Here is a 23,085-nt window from a genome sequence, read left to right on the forward strand (position 1 = left end):
TGTAGTGTGAATGGGCCCTGACAGTTTACCCATGTCTCCAGCTATGTTCAGGGATAAGTATGCTTTTAATGACTTTTAGGCATAGATTTATTATTTCAAACATCTGAGTGGTCCAGTATTCCCCTTTAGCTTCTCTTTTAACTTGCTCCTTCTGTACGCTGTGCACATAGGTAGATGCAACTAACAGACATGACATCACTTGTGTCAGACCTGATTGATGGAGGGTTCCCATATTTTTTCTTTAGATTTTAGCCTGTTTTTCATCTGTGCTACCCTTAGCAGGTATAAAGTATGTTCATTAGCCCATACAGCAGGCCTGTTCTTGTACTTACCTAGGCAACATGTTACTATCTGCATATTGAAGAGTAGGACCTGAGAGTATGCACAATAATCTTATTAATGAGGCACCATCTTGACATATAGTAGAACGCAGTTCATTTTTCAAGATACCCACTTTAATGTAAATTATCCAAGTTTCAGCATTCGGAAATTAGGAAGTGTAAAAGCTGAGCGACAGCCCTCATATCTTTTATATTCTCAATGTGTGATGATACACTCTTGTGTGGGGGAGCGTATATACATACTTTAACGTTTTTTTCTCTATTCCATTACTAAGGGCTCTTTCACATTAGACAACACGTGCAGGAGCCGTTCTCCTGCACGCATTGAATAGCCTGCTGCGTGTCAATCGGGATGCTGCGGTGCGATGCAATCAGCGGCGGCAGCTATTATTCACCCGATGGGAAAACGCCGGTTTCCGGCGGTTCACCGCACCCGGGTGCGCACCGAAACGCAGCGTCTGGTGTGAAAGGTAAAATAAAAGTCTATAGACTTTCATTTTACCTTGGTCAATGCAAAGTTTGGAGTTTGCATTAAAAACGCAGGAAAAGGGCTCTAGTATGAAAGAGCCCTAATTCCTCCCTAGAACGTCTTGTTTTTTTGTATGTATTCGTTCAATTTATAATTATTTTGGGCAAAACTGACTTGTATGGCCTCTGAGGAAGTGGTCACTAAACATGCATCAAGCACCACCAACAATTACACAGCCCTTTGGCCAATGATAAGTGACAATTTATAAGACAGACATTCTTGACACTCTATATTGTATCATATTTGTGGTTTTGCATTTGTAAATATCTATGTAAACATTGCTAAGAGCAAATGACACCCACAGGTTGCAGTCCATAGGTGTGGAACTGCTGTGGTAGTGGATGCTTCGATATTTTTAGCCTTACAAGGTGTATTATGCTTTTTATTTTATATGCCAAATGTTTAATATTCAGGCAATTTCCCCCAAAACCTTATTTGTTACTGAGCCCTTATTTTCCTATGTCTTATGCCTACACTTTATCTCACAGTTTAATGCATGTGTGAAGATATGTGTACTAATAAGTGTGCTTTAAATGACTTTTAGACAAAGATTTATTACTGGTTAACTACTGTGTGTGACCGAGGGATGTGATGGCTGAAACAGCAAAGCATTTTAATTAGAAGAAAGTACCATATGCTCTTTGGCCATGTAGACCTATATTGTTTGCAGAGACATCAAGAATCACTGATGTAGCAATGGCTAAGGAATGGACTGGTGGTTATCAGCTGAGCATAATTACCGCGGTATTACAAAGGGAAATATTAACTCCGGAAAGGCTTTATACAATAATGCACTTATGTATGTGTAAACATGTTCCTTAGGTAACCTGTCACATCTTGTATTTTGCCACAGAAGTGAACAAAGAAACATGGCTGTACTTGTTTTGTCATGACCACGTTTATTACTGTGAACAAGGTGACCTGTAGAAATAAAAATTCTAGAAATTCAACGGCAGTGGCCACCTAACAACCACCAATCATTATGGGAAAGGTAGTTCTGTGTCCAACACCCCATTGCTACTAATGGCTAGAATGATTGTGTCACTGAGATATTAAAAATTAGAATATCTGTAACATCTACTATTTAAATGTTTTAAAGCATTGTATTAAATGTTTTACTGTAAACCTAAGTAGAGGAGGAAATTAAATGTGTATCGTGCATTTTCTAGGAGCTTAGAGTCCCTTTAGTTTTCCAAGAATAGTAATAGAGATAGAGAGTACTGCAGGGCTGAGAAAGGGAGGTAAGCGGTGTGCCGGCAAACTGAGGTCTGGGGAGAATGTAACTTTGCACAACACTAGAGAAAGCCATGAAGGGAAACAAGTGCCAGTGTATATCACCAGAAATTAAATGCTAGACCTGGTGGGTGTTTGAAATTAGATCAGATCATTTGGGAGTGGGGATCGGCAGGCGTCTAATAGACACCAATGCAAATTATCAGTAATCTGGCTCTCTGGCGGTGGGTTCGGCAGATATGCAGATAGTAGCCAATCTACTACTACATTAGTACTTGGAGCAAAGAAGAAGAAAGCGTGCACCTTCCGTCAGTGGCTCTGATACATTTATTGATCCATGTGCGGCAGCATAAAAGGATAAGTGGTGGAGGCTACAAACACATCAACACTTTGATCTAGCATCATTAACCATAGATCTCTACAAGGCCACGAGGAAGTTAGCCATTTGTCAATGTTTCAGCCAGGATGCACATCCCAAACAGATGAACATCATTAATCCTCTCCCGCCCATTGAGGTCCCCATGATAGCTGGTCATATTAACAGTGTGGGGTGAGGGGGGGGGGTCACACCCATACCACCTGTTAGACCATCTGAGGGACCCTACACCCAACACTATGCCCCTACCTCTGCGACAGCAGAGAGCCTCAACATTGGTCATTTGATCTCTCAACAGGAAATTGTTGTAAATACTGTCTTTTCCGAAAGGATCCCGATGACAGACGGTCGTAATAACAGTTTGGTCCGGGTAACCCCCGAACCAACTGCTAGACCAGTAGAGGGATCTAATATTCTCCACTATACACAGGTCCCCCAAAGGATTAAAAGTAATGGCACTGAACATCTGGGCTTTAGTCCTACAATACAGTGGGACCCCTCAGATGAGGATCTGCTCCAGGCAGTGGAAGAATTTTGGGACACAGCCAAAGTCCCCTTTTGGGACGAGATACAAACATCTACAACATTAAAGTTAGGGGAAGCAGCACAGTTTCGAGCCTGTAGATCAGTTAGACCTTTCCCTATTTCAGCCGGCTCCAGCTTAGACTGTTTTTTTGATAGAGTGATATAGGACATTAAAGCTGAGGTGTATCGGTCTGCGGTGCCTAACCTGACGCCTGAGGAGAGAGATGCTTTATCCTGGCTTAAACAAAATAAAAACCTGGTCATTCGGGGAGCGGACAAGGATGGAAACTTGGTGATAATGTCAAATACCCAGTATAAAGTTGAAGCCGAAAGGCAACTGGGGGATGCTTCCACCTATTGCCCGCTCTCCGAGGACCCTACGGTCCACGACCAGACACGGCTCCGCTCTCTACTCCGGATAGGGGTGGAGAGGGTTTTTTTGTCCAAAAAACTGGCCTGTGATTTACTTCCCTCTTTTCCTCGGCGTCCGGTGTGGTACCACATACCGAAGCTGCACAAATCAATGGCCGCCCCACCGGGACGTCTCATAGTTTTTGGGTGTGGGTCTCTTACTGAGAGGCTGTCCAGGTACCTCGACCACCTCCTGCGCCCCCTCCTTAAGGGGGTGCCCTCACATTTGAGGGATACGTTGGAGGTTTTGCGAATGGTGGAGCGCACCACATGGGTCCCCGGGGACAGACTGGCCACGATTGATATGGTCAGTCTGTACAGCCGTATCCCCCAGGAACAAGGTATTGTAGCAGTTAGACATTTTTTGAATCACACTAATAAGGATGTAGAATATATTGATTACATTTGTTCCTGTTTGATATTTGTGTTGAAACATAATGCCTTCATGTTTGATGGACGATGGTACCGTCAGACGGCAGGTACGGCTATGGGGACCCCTGTGGCCTGCTCCTTCGCGAACCTCTTTCTGGGGGCGTGGGAGGAGTCTGCCGTGTTCTCGGACGAGAATCCGTTCCGGGAGCACGTCAGACAATGGTCGAGGTACGTGGACGACGTCCTGGTGGTGTGGTCAGGCTCGATGAGCCAATTTGATGATTTTGTACAATATATCAATGACAACACAATTAACATGGAATTTACTGCTGAGAGCAGTGGTCTGTCGGTAACATTTTTAGACCTCGAACTCTATGTTGAAAACAATAGACTCTGCTCTAAAGGTTATAGGAAACCTACTGCAACAAATTCCTTGCTGCATGCGGGAAGTTTCCATCCTCCACATGTTGTTAGAGCCATCCCATATGGCCAGTACTTGAGGCTTAGGCGGAATAATGTAGAGGAGGATTCTTTCCACATGCAGGCAGACAATTTGACAAAACGTTTGATAAACAGAGGATACAACCCACAGTTACTGAAACAGGCCAGGGAAAGGGCAGCCCGGCAGGACAGGCACCAACTGTTGTTCCCCCCTGTTAATAGAGCAGATAAACTAAATAGAATGACATTTACCTTTGACTACACACCAATGGCAGAGACCATAAGAAAGGCCATCTTCTCCTCCTGGCCGATTCTGACCAAAGATGAGATTTTGGGCGATAAACTAGAAGGGCCCCCGAGAATAGCTTTTAGAAGGGCCCCGACTTTGGGAGACATGCTCACCCACAGTGAATTCATTTCCCCAAGGACGGATATGTGGCTGAATAAGACGTTGCCAAGAGGCAACTACCGATGTGGACGCTGTAAACATTGTAGCCGATTATTAACTGATAAGTGTATCCAGATAGGAAAAGAACAGCTCCTGATAAGGGACTTCATTACATGCCAGACAGAATATGTGGTATACGTGTTGTTTTGCCCTTGTAGACGGTACTACATTGGACAAACAACACGACGCCTAAAAAAGAGAATAGGAGAACATTTGTGTTCAATTAAAAGTGGAAAAGGCTGTACTCGATTCATCTCCCACATGCGTGATGGCCTCACCACAGGGATAAAATTTGCAGGTCTAAAGGTGGTAGGACGTCCCAGCAGGGGCGGAGATAGGGACAAGATGCTTCTTAGACAAGAAACGAAGCTTATTCTTTTTACACAGGCCTTAGGCCCTTTGGGCCTGAATGATAAAATCAAATTGTCCTGTATGTTGGACCCTTGATAATGAGGTGTATATTGGATGCCCTGTTTCCCATTAGATCCGCTAATGTGTATATAAGTGTTACCTGAGGGCAGAAACCCTGTGTCTGTGATGTAATATATGTCTGGTTAACCTTATACCCTGTCAACATACTCCCTCCCCATGTTCTTCCTTGTTCCCGTTTCCCCCCCTTATTCCCAGTCCCACTTTGCTCCCTCCCTCTTCTTGGTTTGTGACATATATGCCATATTATATATATGTCATTTGGTATGGGTGACTCAATGTAGTGACCCCCGTTTTATGAGGTCCTTGTCCCTAGGGGCCCTAGGGCTTTTTAATGTGCACCACACTTGTCACAATAGCCCATTGTTCTGGTGGCGTGTTTCCCTGTTGCTGTGATTTGGCTCTGCATGTAAACTAATGTATGTTTATTGGAGGCCGTTTAGGTCCAGTGTACGTCGATACCTCCTGTTGAAAAATGGCACACTCTGCTGGTAGGTTCACCCCTGTGCACTCTGCAAATATGGGCAGCACTACCGGATTGAAGTATGTTGCGCCCGCAGAGTCGCACACCAGACGTGTCATGCGTTCCAGTATGTTGGAACGCAATAAGTGACCTATTGGCGTCCACTTTGAGCCTCCCCGGCCTCCGTATGACGGATGGTAGACACGCCCCCGGAGCAATCGAGCTCCTATCACAGGAGACGACGTGACACCTGCATCCGGCATCACAGTATATGAGGTACTCCTGTTTACATGATGATGTGTTTGTAACCTCCACCACTTATCCTTTATGCTGACGCACATGGATCAATAAATGTATCAGAGCCACTGACGGAAGGTGCACGCTTTCTTCTTCTTTGCTTCAAGTATTGCTATGGACTTTCTTCTGTGGGTTATACAAGCGGAGCACACGTCAGGCAGCAATAAGGAGGTACCATACGGGTTGCAGTGAGCGTTGCCAGTTTGTGCCACATCGACACCTTTCTCACATCAGCAACATCACGCTTTAAAGGGGAAGTGCCACACTACTTTTTCTATTTTGCAACTACTACTACATTAGGAATGTGTGACACGGCTGTCCCCTCTGTTGCTCTGTAAAGTGATCCGCTGTCATAGGCTGAAGCCTATGACAGCCGATCACGCTGATTGGCTGGCGGGGGGAGGGAGGGAGCAGGTAAAAATAAAAAAATAAAATACTGTAATTTAATATAAAATTAATAAAATAAATATTTATTTAAAAAAAAAAATAACTTGGGGAGCCTGGGGGAGCGATCAGACCCCACCAACAGAGAGCTCTGTTGGTGGGGAGAAAAGGGGGGAGGGATCACTTGTGTGCTGAGTTGTGCGGCCCTGCAGCTTGGCCTTACAGCTGCAGTGGCCAATTTAACAAAAAATGTCCTGGTCTTTAGGGGGATTTAACACTGCGGTCCTCAAGTGGTTAAGTACTAAGGGGAGGTTTGTGCCAGACGCTAGGAGGGGAGGGATCGTGAGAGAATGGGGGCCAGGTTAGTCTGTAGTAAAATATTGGTTATGTAAACAGTTATGCAAACGGCGGCGGCGCTACATGTATGTGTCTGAAATTGCAAAATGCAAAGGAAATAAAAAGTACAGCGGATTTTATTGTTTAAAAAAAAAAAGTAGGGGAAAGTTTTCTTAGAACTGTCATTGATGTCTTTTCAGAATATAGTGTAAAGGTAACCTGTAGTAAGTGAGATATAGGGGATGTCATTGTTGATTGCATTTAACTCATTAGCAGCTTCAATAGAGTTATCTCGTATGAGATAAGTGCACTGCTTTTGACCTCAGTCGGCTGAACTTGTGCTGTAAACTCTTGGAATGCTATGATCTCTCTATAAAGGCGGCCACACACAATACAATAAAATGATCCGATTTTACGGCAATTCGATAAAAACGATCGGATCTTCCGAAAAAATCGACCGGTTTTTTTTTCATTCAACCGAAAAATCTGATCGGATTTCACGTTTTCTTCAATCCGGAATGCTGGATATTTTTCTTCAATCTTACTAAAGATTGTATGGTGTGTGTTAGATTGTCAATTTATTACTATACACACCCTGGCAATTTTGTCAGTTTCCAATCATTTTTATCATAATTGGGGAAAAATTTAACACACGTGTGGTCATATTTTTGAAATTTTACAATCCGTCAGAAAAATTTATTGCAATTCTTAAATTGAACAGATGTTTAAAAAATTGTATGGTGTGTGGCCAAAGAGAATCTGTATTCACAAAATGAAGTATAAACAAACATCCCTGCCTGTTTGGGGTCATCTCCTAGCCCCCTCTGTAATATTTTCGCTGCTCTCCGCTGCAATAAAGAGGGTAAAAAAACTGTTTTATAAACTGTTTTGTAAGCAGAAAAGATGGCCACCAAAACAGGAAGTACATCAGCAGAGCAGTGAACTCAGTTAATACACAGTGAGTACACAGAGAATTCAGTGGGTTACACATTAAATTCAGTCTCCAGAGGTTATGTGCAAGTTTTGAAAGAGCTCTGTGTCAATGAAGCATGACAAGCTGTGTCTTTAGAGCCTGTAGTCTCGGGTCTGCACTCGTGTCAGCCTGACAGGCAGCTTCCTCATCAGCCAGCTATTCTTTGTTCAGTTTATCAGTCTGTGTTTATCAGCCTCACAGATAGCAGACAAGCTGACAGTGAGAGCAGGGACATTGGCCTCAATTCACTAAGATCATGCTAGAGATAATAAAGCAAGAGAAAACTTACCTCCACACGTGAGAGAGTTATCTTACCTCTTCATTCCTTAAGTTACCTCTCCTGTAGTTAATTTACCTCCTCTGTAGTTAATTTACCTCCTCTGTAGTTATTTTCACACGCAGTTAATTAACAGCCTGTCTTTAACTCTGGAGTTATTTTAAGGATTGGAGAGTTAATTTAAAGACAGAAGAGTTAACTTTAGGCTTGCCTGAGTTAAAATGTTTCCTGAATACTACATGCCTTATCACCATGGTAACAACTCAAGAAGAGTTATTAAAGACAGGAGATAAGCTTAGTGAATTGAGGCCATAGTCTGTAAGGAATAATCACCACAGGGGCACTGGAGGGGTGTGGAAGGGGTTAACTTGTTCACATTACTGAAGAGTTGGCAGCCTTCCAGACACAGCTGACAAGTCCGACAGGGGAAAGATAAGTTGATTTATTACAAAGACTGTGCAAGTAGAAAGTGCTGCAGTAAGCCAGAGCCCAATGGAACAGCCTTAGGAACTTGTAGAATATGAGAAATACTGCTAAAATTTTTGTTACGGAGTCTCTTTAAGGCCCAGTGCACACCAAAAACCTCTAGCAGATCTGCAAAACGCTAGAGGTTTTAGAAGCAGATTTCAGAGCGATTTTAGGCATGTTTAGAGACTTTTTGTAAACATACCTAGCAGTTTTTGGAACTTTTTTGTGTAGCAGATTACAAATATTGTTACAGTAAAAGCTGTTACTGAACAGCTTCTGTAACAAAAATGCCTGGAAAACCGCTCTGATCTAGCGGTTTCCACTTTCCTATACTTTAACATTGAGGCAGAAATGCCTCAGAAATCTCAAAAATGCTGCAGGACTGGAGATTGCGGAAAAAACGACCCGTTCTGGTGCGCACCATCCCATTCACTTTCATTAGCCAAGCGATTTTCCCCGTGCAAGCGTTTAAAAAAATGCTCCAGAACCGCTCTGGTGTGCGCCAGCCCTAATAGCAGAAAGTATAAAAGCTGAAAGCAGAAGTCCTGTTATTTTCTCACACTGCCCCTAGTGACAAGTGGCCCTAAATATATATTACATCAGTACTAATTAGAAGCATAGAAAATGTAACAAACAAACAAATAAAAAAACGCGTTAAAATACATTGGCCTGGAGCACTTGCAAGCTTTTAAATACATTAGCTGCTACAGGGTTAAAAAAGTACTTGACTGTATGCTGATCCAGAAGCAGTATACAGATCATACTCTGATTCCACTAATTGTGTGCAGGTGAGGTACTACTGAGGCCAAATAATTTGCATGACATTCAAGCAACTAGCATTTTTTATAGGAATAATATATATATATTCCGCTCAATTCAGATCTCTCAATTTCATAACAAAAATAAAAAAATAAAGATACAGATTACCCAGGGCCTATGTAGAGGCTACGCAGTCCACACAGAGAAAAGACAATTATGTACATAATCTTCCAGATGCAATGATTGTGCTATATTTATGATCTGCATTATGTATTTATTTATGTGTAGCAAACATGGGTGCAATGTGTCTGCCAAGCTGTACAGTGCAGTAGAAGAAGAGATGCGGAGAGGCACTGTGCCTTTAACACACCTTTATTTGATTCACACAGGCATCACATACAGCAGCGAGCAGTGGGGGTTAGGTATGGCCTGACAGGCGTTTCGCATGCTAACGCGTCATCAGAGGTACCAGGTGTGTTAAAGGCACAGTGCCTCTCTGCATCTCTTTTACTGACTTTGAGCTGCACATGTCCTTTTGCCACCAGCGGTTCCATCCCTACCTGCCGCATCTGGTGCCAAGCTTTCCTTCCTAACACAAGCTGTACAGTGCACTTACTGCTCCTTAAAGCCTCATACACAAGCTATATGAAACTCAGAAGAGGCAACCAATAATGAGCACCTCTGCTTAGGGTCAAGTGTGTGTACAACAATCACTCTGTTGGATCTACTTGGCTGAGCTTCGGCAGAGGGCATTGATCTCCCCACTCAATCAACCCACCGTGTGACGTAATTACCGAACCACTCCCCCCCTCCATAGCAACAGAACACGTCACTAGCTTACAGGCTAGCTACACATCTGTACAGTGTCAGCCCTGCAATGTCACCTGAGGATTTGAGTCCCGATCTTCTCTGGTCAACATGCCTCGTATGAGTGTACAAGGCTTTACACTGCATACTCTTCAGAGCCCAGTGACAATATACTGCAGATAATGATAATGGATAGGATGTGTTTGACATTGTATTCAAACAATACCAGGTGTTTATCCTGTTACATGGACTCATTACCAGAATAACTCAATACAACTGTAAAACCTGAACATCTGGAGCCCTGTAATTCCCTCTTTCTTTGGGAAAGCTGAGCATAAGTCCTATGAATATAAGTGTTTAAGCCTTTCTTGTCAGCTATGAGAATTCCAGATGGAGACCCATCCAAGAATTACTGAACACAAAGTCATAATACAAACAGGTCCATAGTTACACCAATTCACTTTATGAATTCCAAGAAGCAAACATGCAGCACTTTACATACCTAATACACAGGGCAGTTTTTAGGCTAAATTGTTTACAGAGCGAGGATGAGAGATTCTAAAAAATATTTTTTTTAGGAATAGGAGGGTAGATATAATTGTTTTTCTCCACCTCAAGTTTCCTTTATAGAAATGCTTAGGCTATGATCAGATATGATCCAGGTTAGAGTGGAAAATCCTAACCATATAATAATTGACAGTTTTTAATAATTGCAGTCCAAGTGTGCTGGATCACTTATGGTATCCCTACTGGAAATGCTTGGAGATCCACAGAGAAGGCTTAGTAAATCAGATTCACTGTGGCAGCTTCATTATAGTGACAACCAACAAATATCGGTTGATGAGGGATCACCATCCCCACTAGTATCTGCAACTTTTTCCTTCAGCTTAAACCTGGGTCTAAAGTCCAACTCCAGACAGTCCTAAATATGCCACCTGACAGCTTAGTAATGGGGCTTTCCGATACAGACGATTGAACCTGAACCAGCCTCCTAGTGTTCCTGGAGAGCAGCATGCAATGCAGTAGTGAGAGGTGGTGACAGAAGTGAGTTACCCCCCCTCTGTCGCGACCCATGGTCACTAACTGGCTAGTTCAGGCTTGCCTAGGTGAACCTAAAGTTCGCTCAGCTCTGCTGCATAAATGCTGTGTCAAACACGACTTCTGCAGCTAAATATCCAGTTTAAAAAAAATTTGATCATATCACCTGAAACAATACATCTGGAGAGTCTAACTGTAGGCTAGTGAGCAGGACTGCTCCGTTCTGAGCACAACCAAAGGCTCCGAAAGCCTGTGAAGCAGGAGGTTGCTAGTATGGTGGCTCCTGATTTACCTGCACATTTACAAAAATAAAAACAAGCTCTGCCATTGAATGCATGCACAGGACTAAGGGCTGGTGCACACCGAGCGGCTTTTTCAGCGTTTCTGCAGCCGCTTGCGGTGGCTGGATAGTGTAATGGTTAAGGGCTCTGCCTCTGACACAGGAGACCTGGGTTCGAATCTCGGCTCTGCCTGTTCAGTAAGAGAGCACCTATTCAGTAGGAGACCTTGGGCAAGTCTCCCTAACACTGCTACTGCCTATAGAGCGCGTCCTAGTGGCTGCAGCTCTGGCGCTTTGAGTCCGCCAGGAGAAAAGCGCGATATAAATGTTCTGTGCTTGTTTGTTTGTTGTTTGGTCAATGTATCTCAATGGGGTGGTTCACACCAGAGCGGGAGGCATTTTGCAGAAACGCATACTCCAAGGGTGAGGCATTTTTTGGATTGCGGATGCATTTGTGCCTCAATGTTAAGTATAGGAAAAATGCAAACCGCTCTGAAAAACGCCTGTTCAGAGCGGTTTTGCTGGCGTTTTTGTTACAGAAGCTGTTCAGTAACAGCTTTACTGTAACAATATATGAAATCTACACCAAAACCGCTACACAAAACCGCAAAACGCTAGCTGAAACGCTACAGAAAAAGAAGACAAAGCGTTTCAAAATCTGCTAGCATTTTGCGGATCTGCGAGCGGTTTTTGGTGTGCACCAGGCCTAAGTGACCATTTAAACCTGGATTTGATCTCTAAGGCAATCGGAAAGTACCAAGTATCATACGGCCTGCAACAGTAAGTTTCAGGGTAAGGGCCTGTCTCCACTTGTCAGTTTCTCTGTGCATTTTCTGCACAGGAAAACTGCAATCAATGGGCCAGTTCACACTTGAATGTGTTTGTCACATGCAGAAAAACAATTGACAGCAATGCAAAACTGTTAGAACGTATGCAGAAAAACTGCAGGCCCTTAGTGTCCTAACCCTGTGCCACAGTGCCCCGATTGTCTGCCTCCTCCCTCCTAAGACAGAGACTGTGAGTGACAGTGCAGCTGGCTGGAAGGTGGCCATACCTAATCCACGAACCTCGGCTGCTCGGTTGCACTAGTGCAGAGCTTCCACCTTCTTCCTTCCCTGTACGGTGCACACTGCCCGTAGTAGAGGCTTGTCTCAACCTGATGATGCAGTCGCATATGGATACTCTGAACGGTCGCATCATCGGGTCGGAGCAAGTCTCTAGCACGGACAGCATGCACCACACATTCAAGGAAGAAGACTGACTGTAGTCAAGCAAAGTAAGACCATGGATCAAGAGTACCCACCTCCTGGCCAGCTGCACTGTTGCTCGCTGCTTGTCCCTGTGGACAGGACTGGTTGGAGCTTCAATGGGGCCCCGGGGCAAAAAGCAACTTGAAGCCCCCCCCCCCCACCCCCCCAGCACAGCCCCATCCCCACAGCAAAATCACCACCCTGGACCCCCGAGCTGGCCTCATTTCACCCACCAGTCACAAATAATCATTAGGTGTCCAACATATGTCCCCAAAAGCATTGGTGGGGTCCCCATTCTCCTCTTTTACCTTACAAATGCAGTGTGTACAGAGTGTATACCTTTGATACGAATGACATATTAGCTGGGATGTAGTCCGTTACGATTTTATGGCAACCAACCACAACTGTACAATGCTCCATTGTTCCAGCCCATCCTCACTTTTATTCATGATAATAACATTTCAGATCTTAGATTCTGCATTAATATTTTTATTGTAATTTAGTTTGAGTTCTAAGTGGACCTGTGTGATGCATTACATGAAGTTATAAACATCACTTACAGCCCTTTCACACTAGGCATGATTTTGCCCGCTTCGACGCAAAGTCAATCATGTGCAATTTCCAAGGTGAAAGGAAAATTCATAGACTTTAATTTTACCTTTTACATCAAGCAATGTGTTAGTGTGCGTTGCAATATAATGCCTCAGGGAACATTTTATCGCACAATGCAGCGATTTCCCAAAATGCAACTTCCCGCCATGCGTCATAATGTGTGCACGAAATCAAGTTCATGAACACGTGTAGTGTAAAAGGGGCCTAAGCAAGCACATAGAGGAAACTACAAAGTGAGACTTTTTAAAGCCTGGCCTGTAAAACATTGTGGTGAACGCTGTGTTCCGGATTGGACCACTTAAGGTGCATTGAAAAAAACTTTGAAAAGAAACAGATTTGGCAACTAAGTGCTGAAACAGAGCACTGCATGTCTCATAAATACATGCAGCAACTCGCATCTGTTTTGGGGAAGGAATCACTCTCAGCTTTACTGAGTTATAAACTTGGGATGTCATCAGGGACCTAGAGAGGAAAAGCTTGATGTGGAATAAATATTGTCCACTGCACTGAGCCCAATTTACTAAGCTGAAGGATTGCTACATGTGATCTTTTAGCTTAGAACCCTAAGGTGGGTTAGATCGGCTTGTTGAAAGAAGTAAGGAATATTTACTTGCATAGTGCAATGCCAGGCAAATGTGCAGTGTGTGAAGATTCTGACTAGAAAAAAAAACATGCCTCCCTCCAAGCTCACCGTTCCTGATTCAGGCAAATCAATTAATTTGAGCTGTGGCAAAAATATGTGAGAGCCTTGGACCTGCTGGAGTTGGACATTCCTGGCATAGAGGATATTAATTTTTTAATCTACAGAAAAGTTAGAATGGGCTCAGGACCATTCAGACCATCTAATCTATTTGCTATTTTTTGGAATGTTTTACAAATATAGGCAGGGTGGGTGCTGGGCACATGCTTTAAAACACTGCCAAAGAGCTATCTCTGTAGTGAAATAAAATCAGCCATTTTTATCTCCATTTGTGATGTTTATAGCTTATAGTTGTTACTTTATATCATGCTAAAGACAAAACAATCTCTCCAATAGATGTACATACAGACTCTCTATCTGGCATAATAAGATTATTGGTGCATTAAACATTAATTTCTGTCAAGGGAGACACTAAATGTAAACATGCAGATGCTGGAGTCTCTAATGGCTAATTCAGGAACTCTAGGGAGTAGGTCATGTGGAAATGCCCTGACAAATCATAGCTGCATCTCTGTTAAATTATACATGCAGTGGAGCCCCAAGTGTGCATCAAGTGGCTGTTTTTGTTTCAGTCACTTTGCAGCTCCAGCACATGAATAATAAAGGTAACACATCACGAACTCCTCATGCAGCAGCTTGTTTAGCTTACTGTTTGCAAGGGTAAATTTACCATTTACAAGAAGAGTACATGGACCAGTAAATCTGGAGAAAACAGCAAGGTTCACTTGTTTTCAATGATTTGCAAACAGATGCCTGATGGATCGTTCAGCAGAAAATACAGAAACTGAACTCTTACAGTGAGAATGTGTTATATAATTATTTTCCATGCCTGCAATATTTCATATACCATAATCATCTTTGACATTTAGAAGCTATGAGGTTGAATTATTAAATCCGCATCATTACTACAAGGAACCTCAGCTTAGGGTTTGCCCATATGCGAGCTTTAGCTCACCTGCAAGCTTGGTGTATTACAGTTTTGCACCGCTCCTGGCTCAGCTACTATAGTGCAGAAAGCTTTATTTACCAAGTACTGATTATGTTCAGATCCAGGGAAGCAGGAGAAATTGATTCTCTCCATCCTCTGTAGCTATACCAGCTCTACCCCATCTATAGTAGCTGGTAATAAGCAGAGACTAGAGGGTGGTCTGTGTTGTATGAGCTCTTCTGTTTAACTGACATCCTGCTGCCAAATCTGCCTTTACTTACAGACTCTGCTGCTACTTGTTACAGGTTATGCAGATTATGCAGCAGCAGCATTATCCGCATCACCCTGCTGCAGGTCCTCACCACTTCTTATAAGTAGGCTGATGGAGTCAGTGGAATAGAAGAGCTCAAAGAGGTGAAATTCTCTTCCTCTGTCTGCAATCAAGCTAGAAGCCTTCAGCCAAGAGACCAGTAACTAAAAATGCCAATTTTCGTTACATGAGAAACAGAAGCGTGGTGCAGAAATCTGCAGCATGCCATACATATTTTTTCTGCATTGTACCGCATGCAAAAATTCGCATTCAATAGAAATGACTCCATTGACATTCATTGGTTCATTTTCAATACAAAAATGTGCGAATTTGTATGTAGTGGAAACTGGCCCTAAAGAGTGTAGAAAAGGATCCCTCATTCACAATCTCTATCTGCTCATCAACAACTCTTGTAGCTGGGGGCATGGCTGCTATAGCTCCAAGCATGGTTGATAGGCCTCTTTTTTAACATTTGTTATGTACATGTCTCAAGCCAATTCATAAACAAGCCATGGTAGACCTAAAAAAGATAAAATATGAATTACCTGCATCATATTCCCAAACTTCCACCCTGCGTTCACAGCAATTCTTTCATTATTTGTATATACTTGCCCCTTAGCAAACTCACAGTATTACTTACTGATCTATTCCCTGGTGACAGTCACTGCTATCAGCACCCCTACGGCATGAGGCTACAACACCTCCAGGGAAGATGATCTGCAATGCCAAAACATGCTTCATGAAAGAAAGAACTGATAGTGCCTGACCAAGCAGTACATCAAGCCCTTTCCTTCCAGCATCGCACAGAGACAGAATAACAGTAAGTGTTGCATCTAATGCATCAGGAGTATCAGTATCATACTGCTTCAAAGACCTGCTTGTGAGGCTTTCAGGATTATAATAGGCAACACATTACTGCATGCAGGCTTCATCTTTGCTGCTGTCACTTTAAGATGACTTTCACTTTAGTAGTGAAAGTCTTCTTCCCATACTGAGCTGATTAATACCATACACACTGAAGCGTTCCAGTAATCTTTAGCTACGCATTAATTTGGTGGCTTCCAGAATAGGCAGAGCAGAGAGATGAAGTGAACAAGAGCGCAGCAACAAGCAACAGAACAGAGGCTGGTCATAACACAGCCAGAAACCCAGGGCTGGAAAAGCCACTAAGGCCTGGGCCTTGGCCGGCTGCAACCCAAGGGGGGTACCAGAAAATGAGAGAGGGGTTGCTACATATGAAAAAGGAGGCTGAAAATGGGGAGCAACACATGAAAAAGGGAAACTGATGCCCAAGGGAGCTAATGATTCATGTTATGCTGATGTTAATGAAAGAGAGCGGCTACAGTACATGGATGATACACGTGGAAGAGGGGGCTGCACATGGAATGGGAGGGGCGCTTCTGTACATGAAAGCAGAACTATTTTATACTTTGCCTATGGGCACAAAAAGTATAAATCGCCTTGCAGAAACCCGTGTGGCATTAAAGAGAAACTCCAACCTAGAATTGAACTTTATCCCAATCAGTAGCTTATACCCCCTTTTACATGAGAAATATAATGATTTTCACAAACAGACCATCAGGGGGCGCTGTATGACTGATTTTGTGCTGAAACCCCTCCCACAAGAAGCTCTGAGTACCGAGGTACTCTGGGCAAACTGCCACAATGTAACAATGTTCACAGACAGGAATTAGCTGTTTACAGCTGTCTCTAACAGCCAAAACAGCTAGGAGCAGCTACATAACCTGCCCACAGTAAAAATGTCACCATGTAATAAATGTCAGAATGTAAATCGGGGAGAGGAAAGATTTTACAATGAGCAAACACTGACTAAATCATTTATACATACGGTAATTATGGTAAAAAATGAAGCACTTTTTTTACTACATTATTTTCATTGGAGTTCCTCTTTAAGCCTGGTGACATTGCTCCCACAACTGCCCTGGCCCTCTCACAGCTCTTCATCCAGAACAAACTTGTTACAATTCAGTTAACTGTAAGTTTACTAGCTATACACACAATGATTCTGCAATGGAAACGTAATGAGAGGTTTCATGTGCTGAAAATAGCTATGAGGAGAACTCCTAGATCCACATTTTAAGAGATTATTAACCACTTCACCACTGAGGGGTTTTACCCCCTGAGCACCAGAGCAATTTTCACCTTTCAGCGCTCCTTCCATTCATTCGTCTATAACTTTATTATTACTTATCGCAATGAAATGAACTATATCTTGTTTTTTCCGCCACCAATTAGGCTTTCTTTAGGTGGGACATTATGCCAAGAATTATTTTTTTCTAAATGTGTTTTAATGGGAAAATAGGAAAAATGTGGGGAAAAAAATAATTATTTTTCAGTTTTCGGCCATTATAGTTTTTAAATAATGCATGCTACTGTAATTAAAACCCATGAAATATATTTGCCCTTTTGTCCCGGTTATAAAACCATTTAAATTATGTCCCTATTACAATGTTTGGCGCCAATATTTTATTTGGAAATAAAGGTGCATTTTTTTCATTTTTGCGTCCATCCCTAATTACAAGCCCATAGTTTATAAAGTAACAGTGTTATACCCTCTTGACATAAATATTTAAAAAGTTCAGTCCCTAAGGTAACTATTTATGTATTTTTTTTAATTGTAAATTTTTAAAAAAAAAATTTAATTACAAAAAAAAAAAATGGGGAGTGTGGGAGGTAATGAGTTAATTTTTTGTGTAAAAGTCATTTATTTGTATGTGAAAAATGTGTAGGGTGTAGTTTACTATTTGGCCACAAGATGGCCACAGTAACTTTTTGTTTTAATGCGACCTCCAAGCTTCCTTCCGGAAGCTTGGAGGAAGTATAAGGAGGCTGGACACGTGAGTTTTTTCTCACAATGATCGCGCTGCCCATAGGAGAGCAGCGGATCATTGCGGGGCTTAGATCAACGAACGGGAATGGATTTTCCCGTTCATTGACCTCTGGGCGAGCAGGCGGCGGCGTGTTTACTAGCGGCGGGCGGCGTGTTTACGAGCGGGAGCGCGGACAGCGTCGGGAACGCGGAAAGTACGTATTTCTCCGTCCCTGGTTGTTAAAGGATGGAAAAAGGGGCGGAGAAATACGTACGCGCGGGGGTAAAGTGGTTAAAGCCTGCCTCCTACAACTTGTACAGCAAGCTGTGTAATGTGAAGGGTCTCCAGCAGTGAAGGCTACATTAGTTCCAGCTAGGCAATGCTGCTTATTTAGAGGGATATTAGTAAGCAGCAAAATGGTTGGTGAAGCATCTGGGTGACTGAGAGTTGGTAAGCAAGCAAAGCTGGAGCTGCAGAGCCTTCACATGTGCAGGAGTGAAACAGTTTGCCTCTTTACCTCAGACAGGCCTGAATGATTTTATACATCGTAAAATCTCCCTAAGGTGTGAGACCTGTGTGAAAGAATAAAATATTGCTAGTGCTGTTAGGTGGCCATCTGGTTGGGAGCAGCATGAGACAGGAGTATGATAGTTTCCTGGATTTATTAGCCAGACTGATTTCCCCCCCCAAATTACAGATCGGTATTATAACAAAGCAGCTCTTCTGGTTTTATTTACAATCCTCCATGTTGAGGCTCTGCTTCCACCTACACTTTGGAGAAAATGTCAACATATCTCTAAAGATGCACACCATGGAGTCTGTACTATTAGTTTGAAATACATTTTCTAAGAGATGAGCCAACGTTTTAGTGTATACAAAACATCAAAATGAACTTCCGCACACTCATGCAAATCCTCATGCGAATCCATTTACAAAATCATGCAGCAATCAATGCTGTCCCTACAGCTAAGTTAAAAGCTGGGATCTTCGTTACAAGAATAAAGTCTCTTGCATAGTCACATACATAGCGTAGAGGTAGTCCAGTGTCGTATGTGTCCTAACTCTGGCCCTGTAACATGCATAGCACAAACATGCACGCATTCAGTGCATCAAAACCTATCTAAGGAATAGGAGCATATATCATTAACGTCCTCCCTGGGACAGATAGTGCATCTAACTAATCCTACAAGGGAGCTGCTAGTACCTACATATGTACCATGCGAACACAGCAGCAAGCTATGTGTTAGGATCACTAGTAGGGGAAGAGGGAGAGCACTAGATAGATGCACTATCTGTCCCAGGGAGGACGTTAAGGATATACGGTATGCTCCTATTCCCTAGATAGGTTTTCATGCGCTGAATGCGTGCATGTTTGTGCTATGCATGTTACAGGGCCAGAGTTAGGACACATACCACACTGGGCTACCTCTAGTATGTGACTATGCAAGAGACTTTATTCTTGTAACGAAGATCCCAGCTTTTAACTTAGCTGTAGGGACAGCATTGATTGCTGCATGATTTTGTAAATGGATTCGCATGAGGATTTGCATGAGTGTGCGGAAGTTCATTTTGATGTTTTGCTGTTTTGCTTACCACACCCCTTCCAGCACCTCCCCAATAAATCTACAAGTGTCTAAATGTCCTAGCTCAAGGTGAGGAGCCTGGATTTTGTGTTTGTTACTGTATACAAAGCCAGCTTATGTGAGGAGTGGAAGCTACAGGTTCCCATAGCTCCCAACTGTCCCTCTTTTGGAGGGACAGTCCCTCTTTGGGAGCCCTGTCCCTCTGTTCCTCTTTCCTCCTCGTGTGTCCCTCTCTCAGGACTTTGTCCCTCTTTCTATATAAATATTTATATTTTTCTACTAAAAATGTGTTTGACTGACTCTAAACTTTATTCCCATCTCTTAATTTGATATATTACTAGTTTTCAAATGTTAATATGAAGGAAAATAAATCAGGATAGAAAGGACCAGTGTGGTTTGAATTATAAAACAACATATTTTTCTTACGAAATCTTTATGGTATGCATGATTAGGGGTGACGGGGGCATGATCAGGGGTGTGACAGGTGTGTGGATTAAGTGTCCCTCCTTCTCATCTCAAAAAGATGGGCGGTATGGGTTGTTATTGTGCTGGCTGAGACATAGATCCTTCACCATTTGTTTTTGAAAAATTGATTCTCCGGTTTAGAGTGAACAGAGCCTTACGGTGGCACCTCGACACAATAAAATATCCAATTTTACAATCCGATAAAAAAAAAGAAAAAAAAAATAGACTTTTTTTATGTATTCACACAAGGAATCTGATAGAATTACCCTTTTTTATCAGGGCTGTGGAGTCGGTACAAAAATCCACCGACTCCGACTCCTCAGTTTAGGATTCCACCGACTCCCACTCCTCGACTCCGACTCCTCTAATTTGCATATTAAAATCTTGTTGATTGAAAGTATGTAACATGAAATTCGTCTCTTCACTGCCAACGCTTAGGAATTTTAAAAGACAACTGAAGTGAGAAGGATATGGAGACTGACATATTTATTCCCTTTAGTCATAGACTAAAACTAGTCCTTGGTAAGAGTACTTGTAAAGTTGTAAAAGGTACAGACCGGAACAAAGAACATCTATCAGGCCCTAGGCAATGTAACTGTGGGTACATGTAAGAGTGATGTGCAGGTACTCTGCAGGGGAATAAGGAGATTCTTCCTCTATTACACATTCTTCTTGCACAATCTGAACCAGGTTTATGAGTGATAGACAACATCTCTGTGTTCAATGTGCACAACATTCTCAGTGGATTCCCTGCAGCTCTGTGGGGAGTGCATATGAAAGAGTATAGTACTACTGTGTAACAAAGCAAACCTGAGACAGATGAAATTAAAGTTTTATACATACCTGGGGCTTCCTCCAGCCCCCTTCAGGCTAATCAGTCCCTTGCTGTCCTCCTCCGCCACCTGGATCTTTTGCTATGAGTCCAGGTACTTGAGCCAGTCTGGCATAGTGTGCAGGCGCACACTACGCCGCCGGGAGCGTACTACACCTACGCAGCACTATTGCGCAGGTGTAGAACGCTCCTGGCTGTGGAGGCGGCACTTGGCCGGACTGCGCTGACTGGCTGAATTACCATGACTCCTAGCAGAAGATCCAGGTGGTGGAGGTGAACAGTGAAGGACTGATTAGCCTGAAGGGGGCTGGAATAAGCCCCAGGTATGTATAAAACTTATCTTTTCATCCTTCTCAGGTACCATTTAATTCGTAGTCACCAAACCAAATTTTAACAACATATCAAATTATTTGATTTCAAAAGCATACATTTGCATAAATCAGAATCAACGCAGAATTATTTCCATCTCATTGACCATCTCTATTAGTGACACGGCTACACATCAGGCTTTATGATGACTATTATCTGAGAAATATAATTTTTTTTTCATATTTTCTATTTTAATTACAGTTTAAATTCATTAAGAGTCGGAGTCGGTGCATTTTTTCCCGACTCTGACTCCAACTCCAGGCACCCAAAATTGCCCCGACTCCACAGCCCTGCTTTTTTTCAATAAAACTCAATCGAGAATGACAGAAATTTCTGAGCAATTTTTCAAAAGATTGAAATGGTGTTGGGTGGATTGACATTTTTTTGATTTATAGTCCTAAGCAAATGTCTGGAACTTCTTTGGCATTTCAGCACCCAAATGACTGGAGCCGATCCAGAGTGGACAAGGTAAATATAACAGTGCTCCCTGTGCTTACTCTGCACAAGCGGGGGGAAAGGGAGTGGGCCCCTATAGGCCTTAGGTCCCCCACCTAGGGCCTATAGGGGGAAGCCCTTAGTCATGCCACTGTGCTTGATATTGCACACATTATCCAGAAACATGCTCTGTTACAATGCAGAGATGTGAGCACACAATTGTATGGGGAGTACATTCACATACAGTATGTACAGGCAACAAAGCCTGAAGCAACACAGCGCAAAGTAACACACATAGGCCCATATGCAATTACAATTAACTTTTTCTCCTAAATGATATGCTCACAGTAAAATGCCCTTTATACCAACAGCAAGCAAGAAAATAGGAAATAATAATAGTACTTTTTTCATTTGCAAAAGTGCTGAAAATGTATTTTAAAGAGATAATGAAAAATGGCCTCCTAGGAGAAAACGTAGGAGAAAAAGTTAATTACATATGGGACATGCAATTAAAGTTTTTCCTGAGTTTTTTCCTAGATGATATTTTTTCATCTTCCATAGACTTTTTCAGCACTTTGCAATTCAAAAAGATCCAAAAAGTAGGTGAAAATGTACTATTACAAGTATTTTAATTATTCTTTATATTTTATTGACAAGTTTGAAAAATTCACCCAAGAGAAAACTCAGGAGAATGGCATATGGGCCATAGTGTGAAAGCAGTCTCCTCCAGGAGGAAACACAGTTCACCATTACAAAACTTCAAAACGCTTTAGCCTTTATAAAGACAGGCCATGCAGAATCCCAAGCTACCATTGGTTGCTGAAGGTCACATGGGTATTATTTCTGAGAATTTTATCATACTGTTTGACTGGACCTCTTAGTTAGTGCTCAGTAAAGTACATTCTCTTGATTTTCTCATTAAAAAGCTCATCAAAAATGTAATTTTATCAGCAATAGGAAACTTAAGCTTCTGCTAAACAGCCATTCCACACATCAGCTTCACAACTTGTAAAACTCTGACTGACCTCTAATAGTTTTCCCTTTATGGACAAATTCTACAGAGATGCATAGAAAATGCTACAAAACACAAATGCAAATGAAATGCATTATGTTGGCCCAAGCTGTATTATTGATTAAGTGCCAACATATTCCATGGTGCTATACAGAGTAAGAACCAGCACAGGGTACATAATAGTACAGACAATGGCATACACAAAATATAGACACTGATACATAAAAGCAAGAAGTTTTAAATCAGGATGATACCATTTATTGGCTAACTAAAAATGAATAAAAATAAGCAAGCTTTCGGCCTTGCAGCCTTTGTCTGGCTTTTATCCTGTTAGTTTGCAGGCTGGTACAGACAGCTTATATACATGCAACATCAAAAGGGAAAACAGATTTTTTTTCAAGCATAAATGCATGTCATTAAAGGCCCATACACACGTCCGTTTTTTGCGGTCGTTTGAACGTCCCGTCGTTCAGTCGTTCGGCCGCTAAATCGGGTGTGTGCCCAGCGGATCGCTCAAACTCACTCTTATCACGCGAACGACAGTCTGTACACACGCCCAATTTAGCGGGCG

The 23,085-nt window shown here is 42.5% G+C and overlaps 1 protein-coding gene across 4 annotated transcripts in view; it reads right to left on the bottom strand.

Moving 5' to 3' along the window:
- RAI2 (retinoic acid induced 2) overlaps positions 1-23,085 on the bottom strand; it is a 50,337-nt gene that overhangs the window by 19,719 nt on the left and 7,533 nt on the right. Inside the window, exon 1 of one of the 4 annotated variants that reach the window (XM_068265360.1) lies at positions 14,777-14,905. The exons of 2 other annotated variants lie outside the window; for them this stretch is intronic. The gene's annotated coding sequence lies outside the window, so the exon portion shown is untranslated. Of the gene's footprint in view, positions 1-14,704; positions 14,906-23,085 lie in introns of those variants that run through there. One more of the 4 variants, XM_068265358.1, reaches the window with a different exon arrangement.

Source organism: Hyperolius riggenbachi, chromosome 2 (assembly GCF_040937935.1).
Source record: "Hyperolius riggenbachi isolate aHypRig1 chromosome 2, aHypRig1.pri, whole genome shotgun sequence".
Taxonomy (NCBI): Eukaryota; Metazoa; Chordata; class Amphibia; order Anura; family Hyperoliidae; genus Hyperolius; species Hyperolius riggenbachi.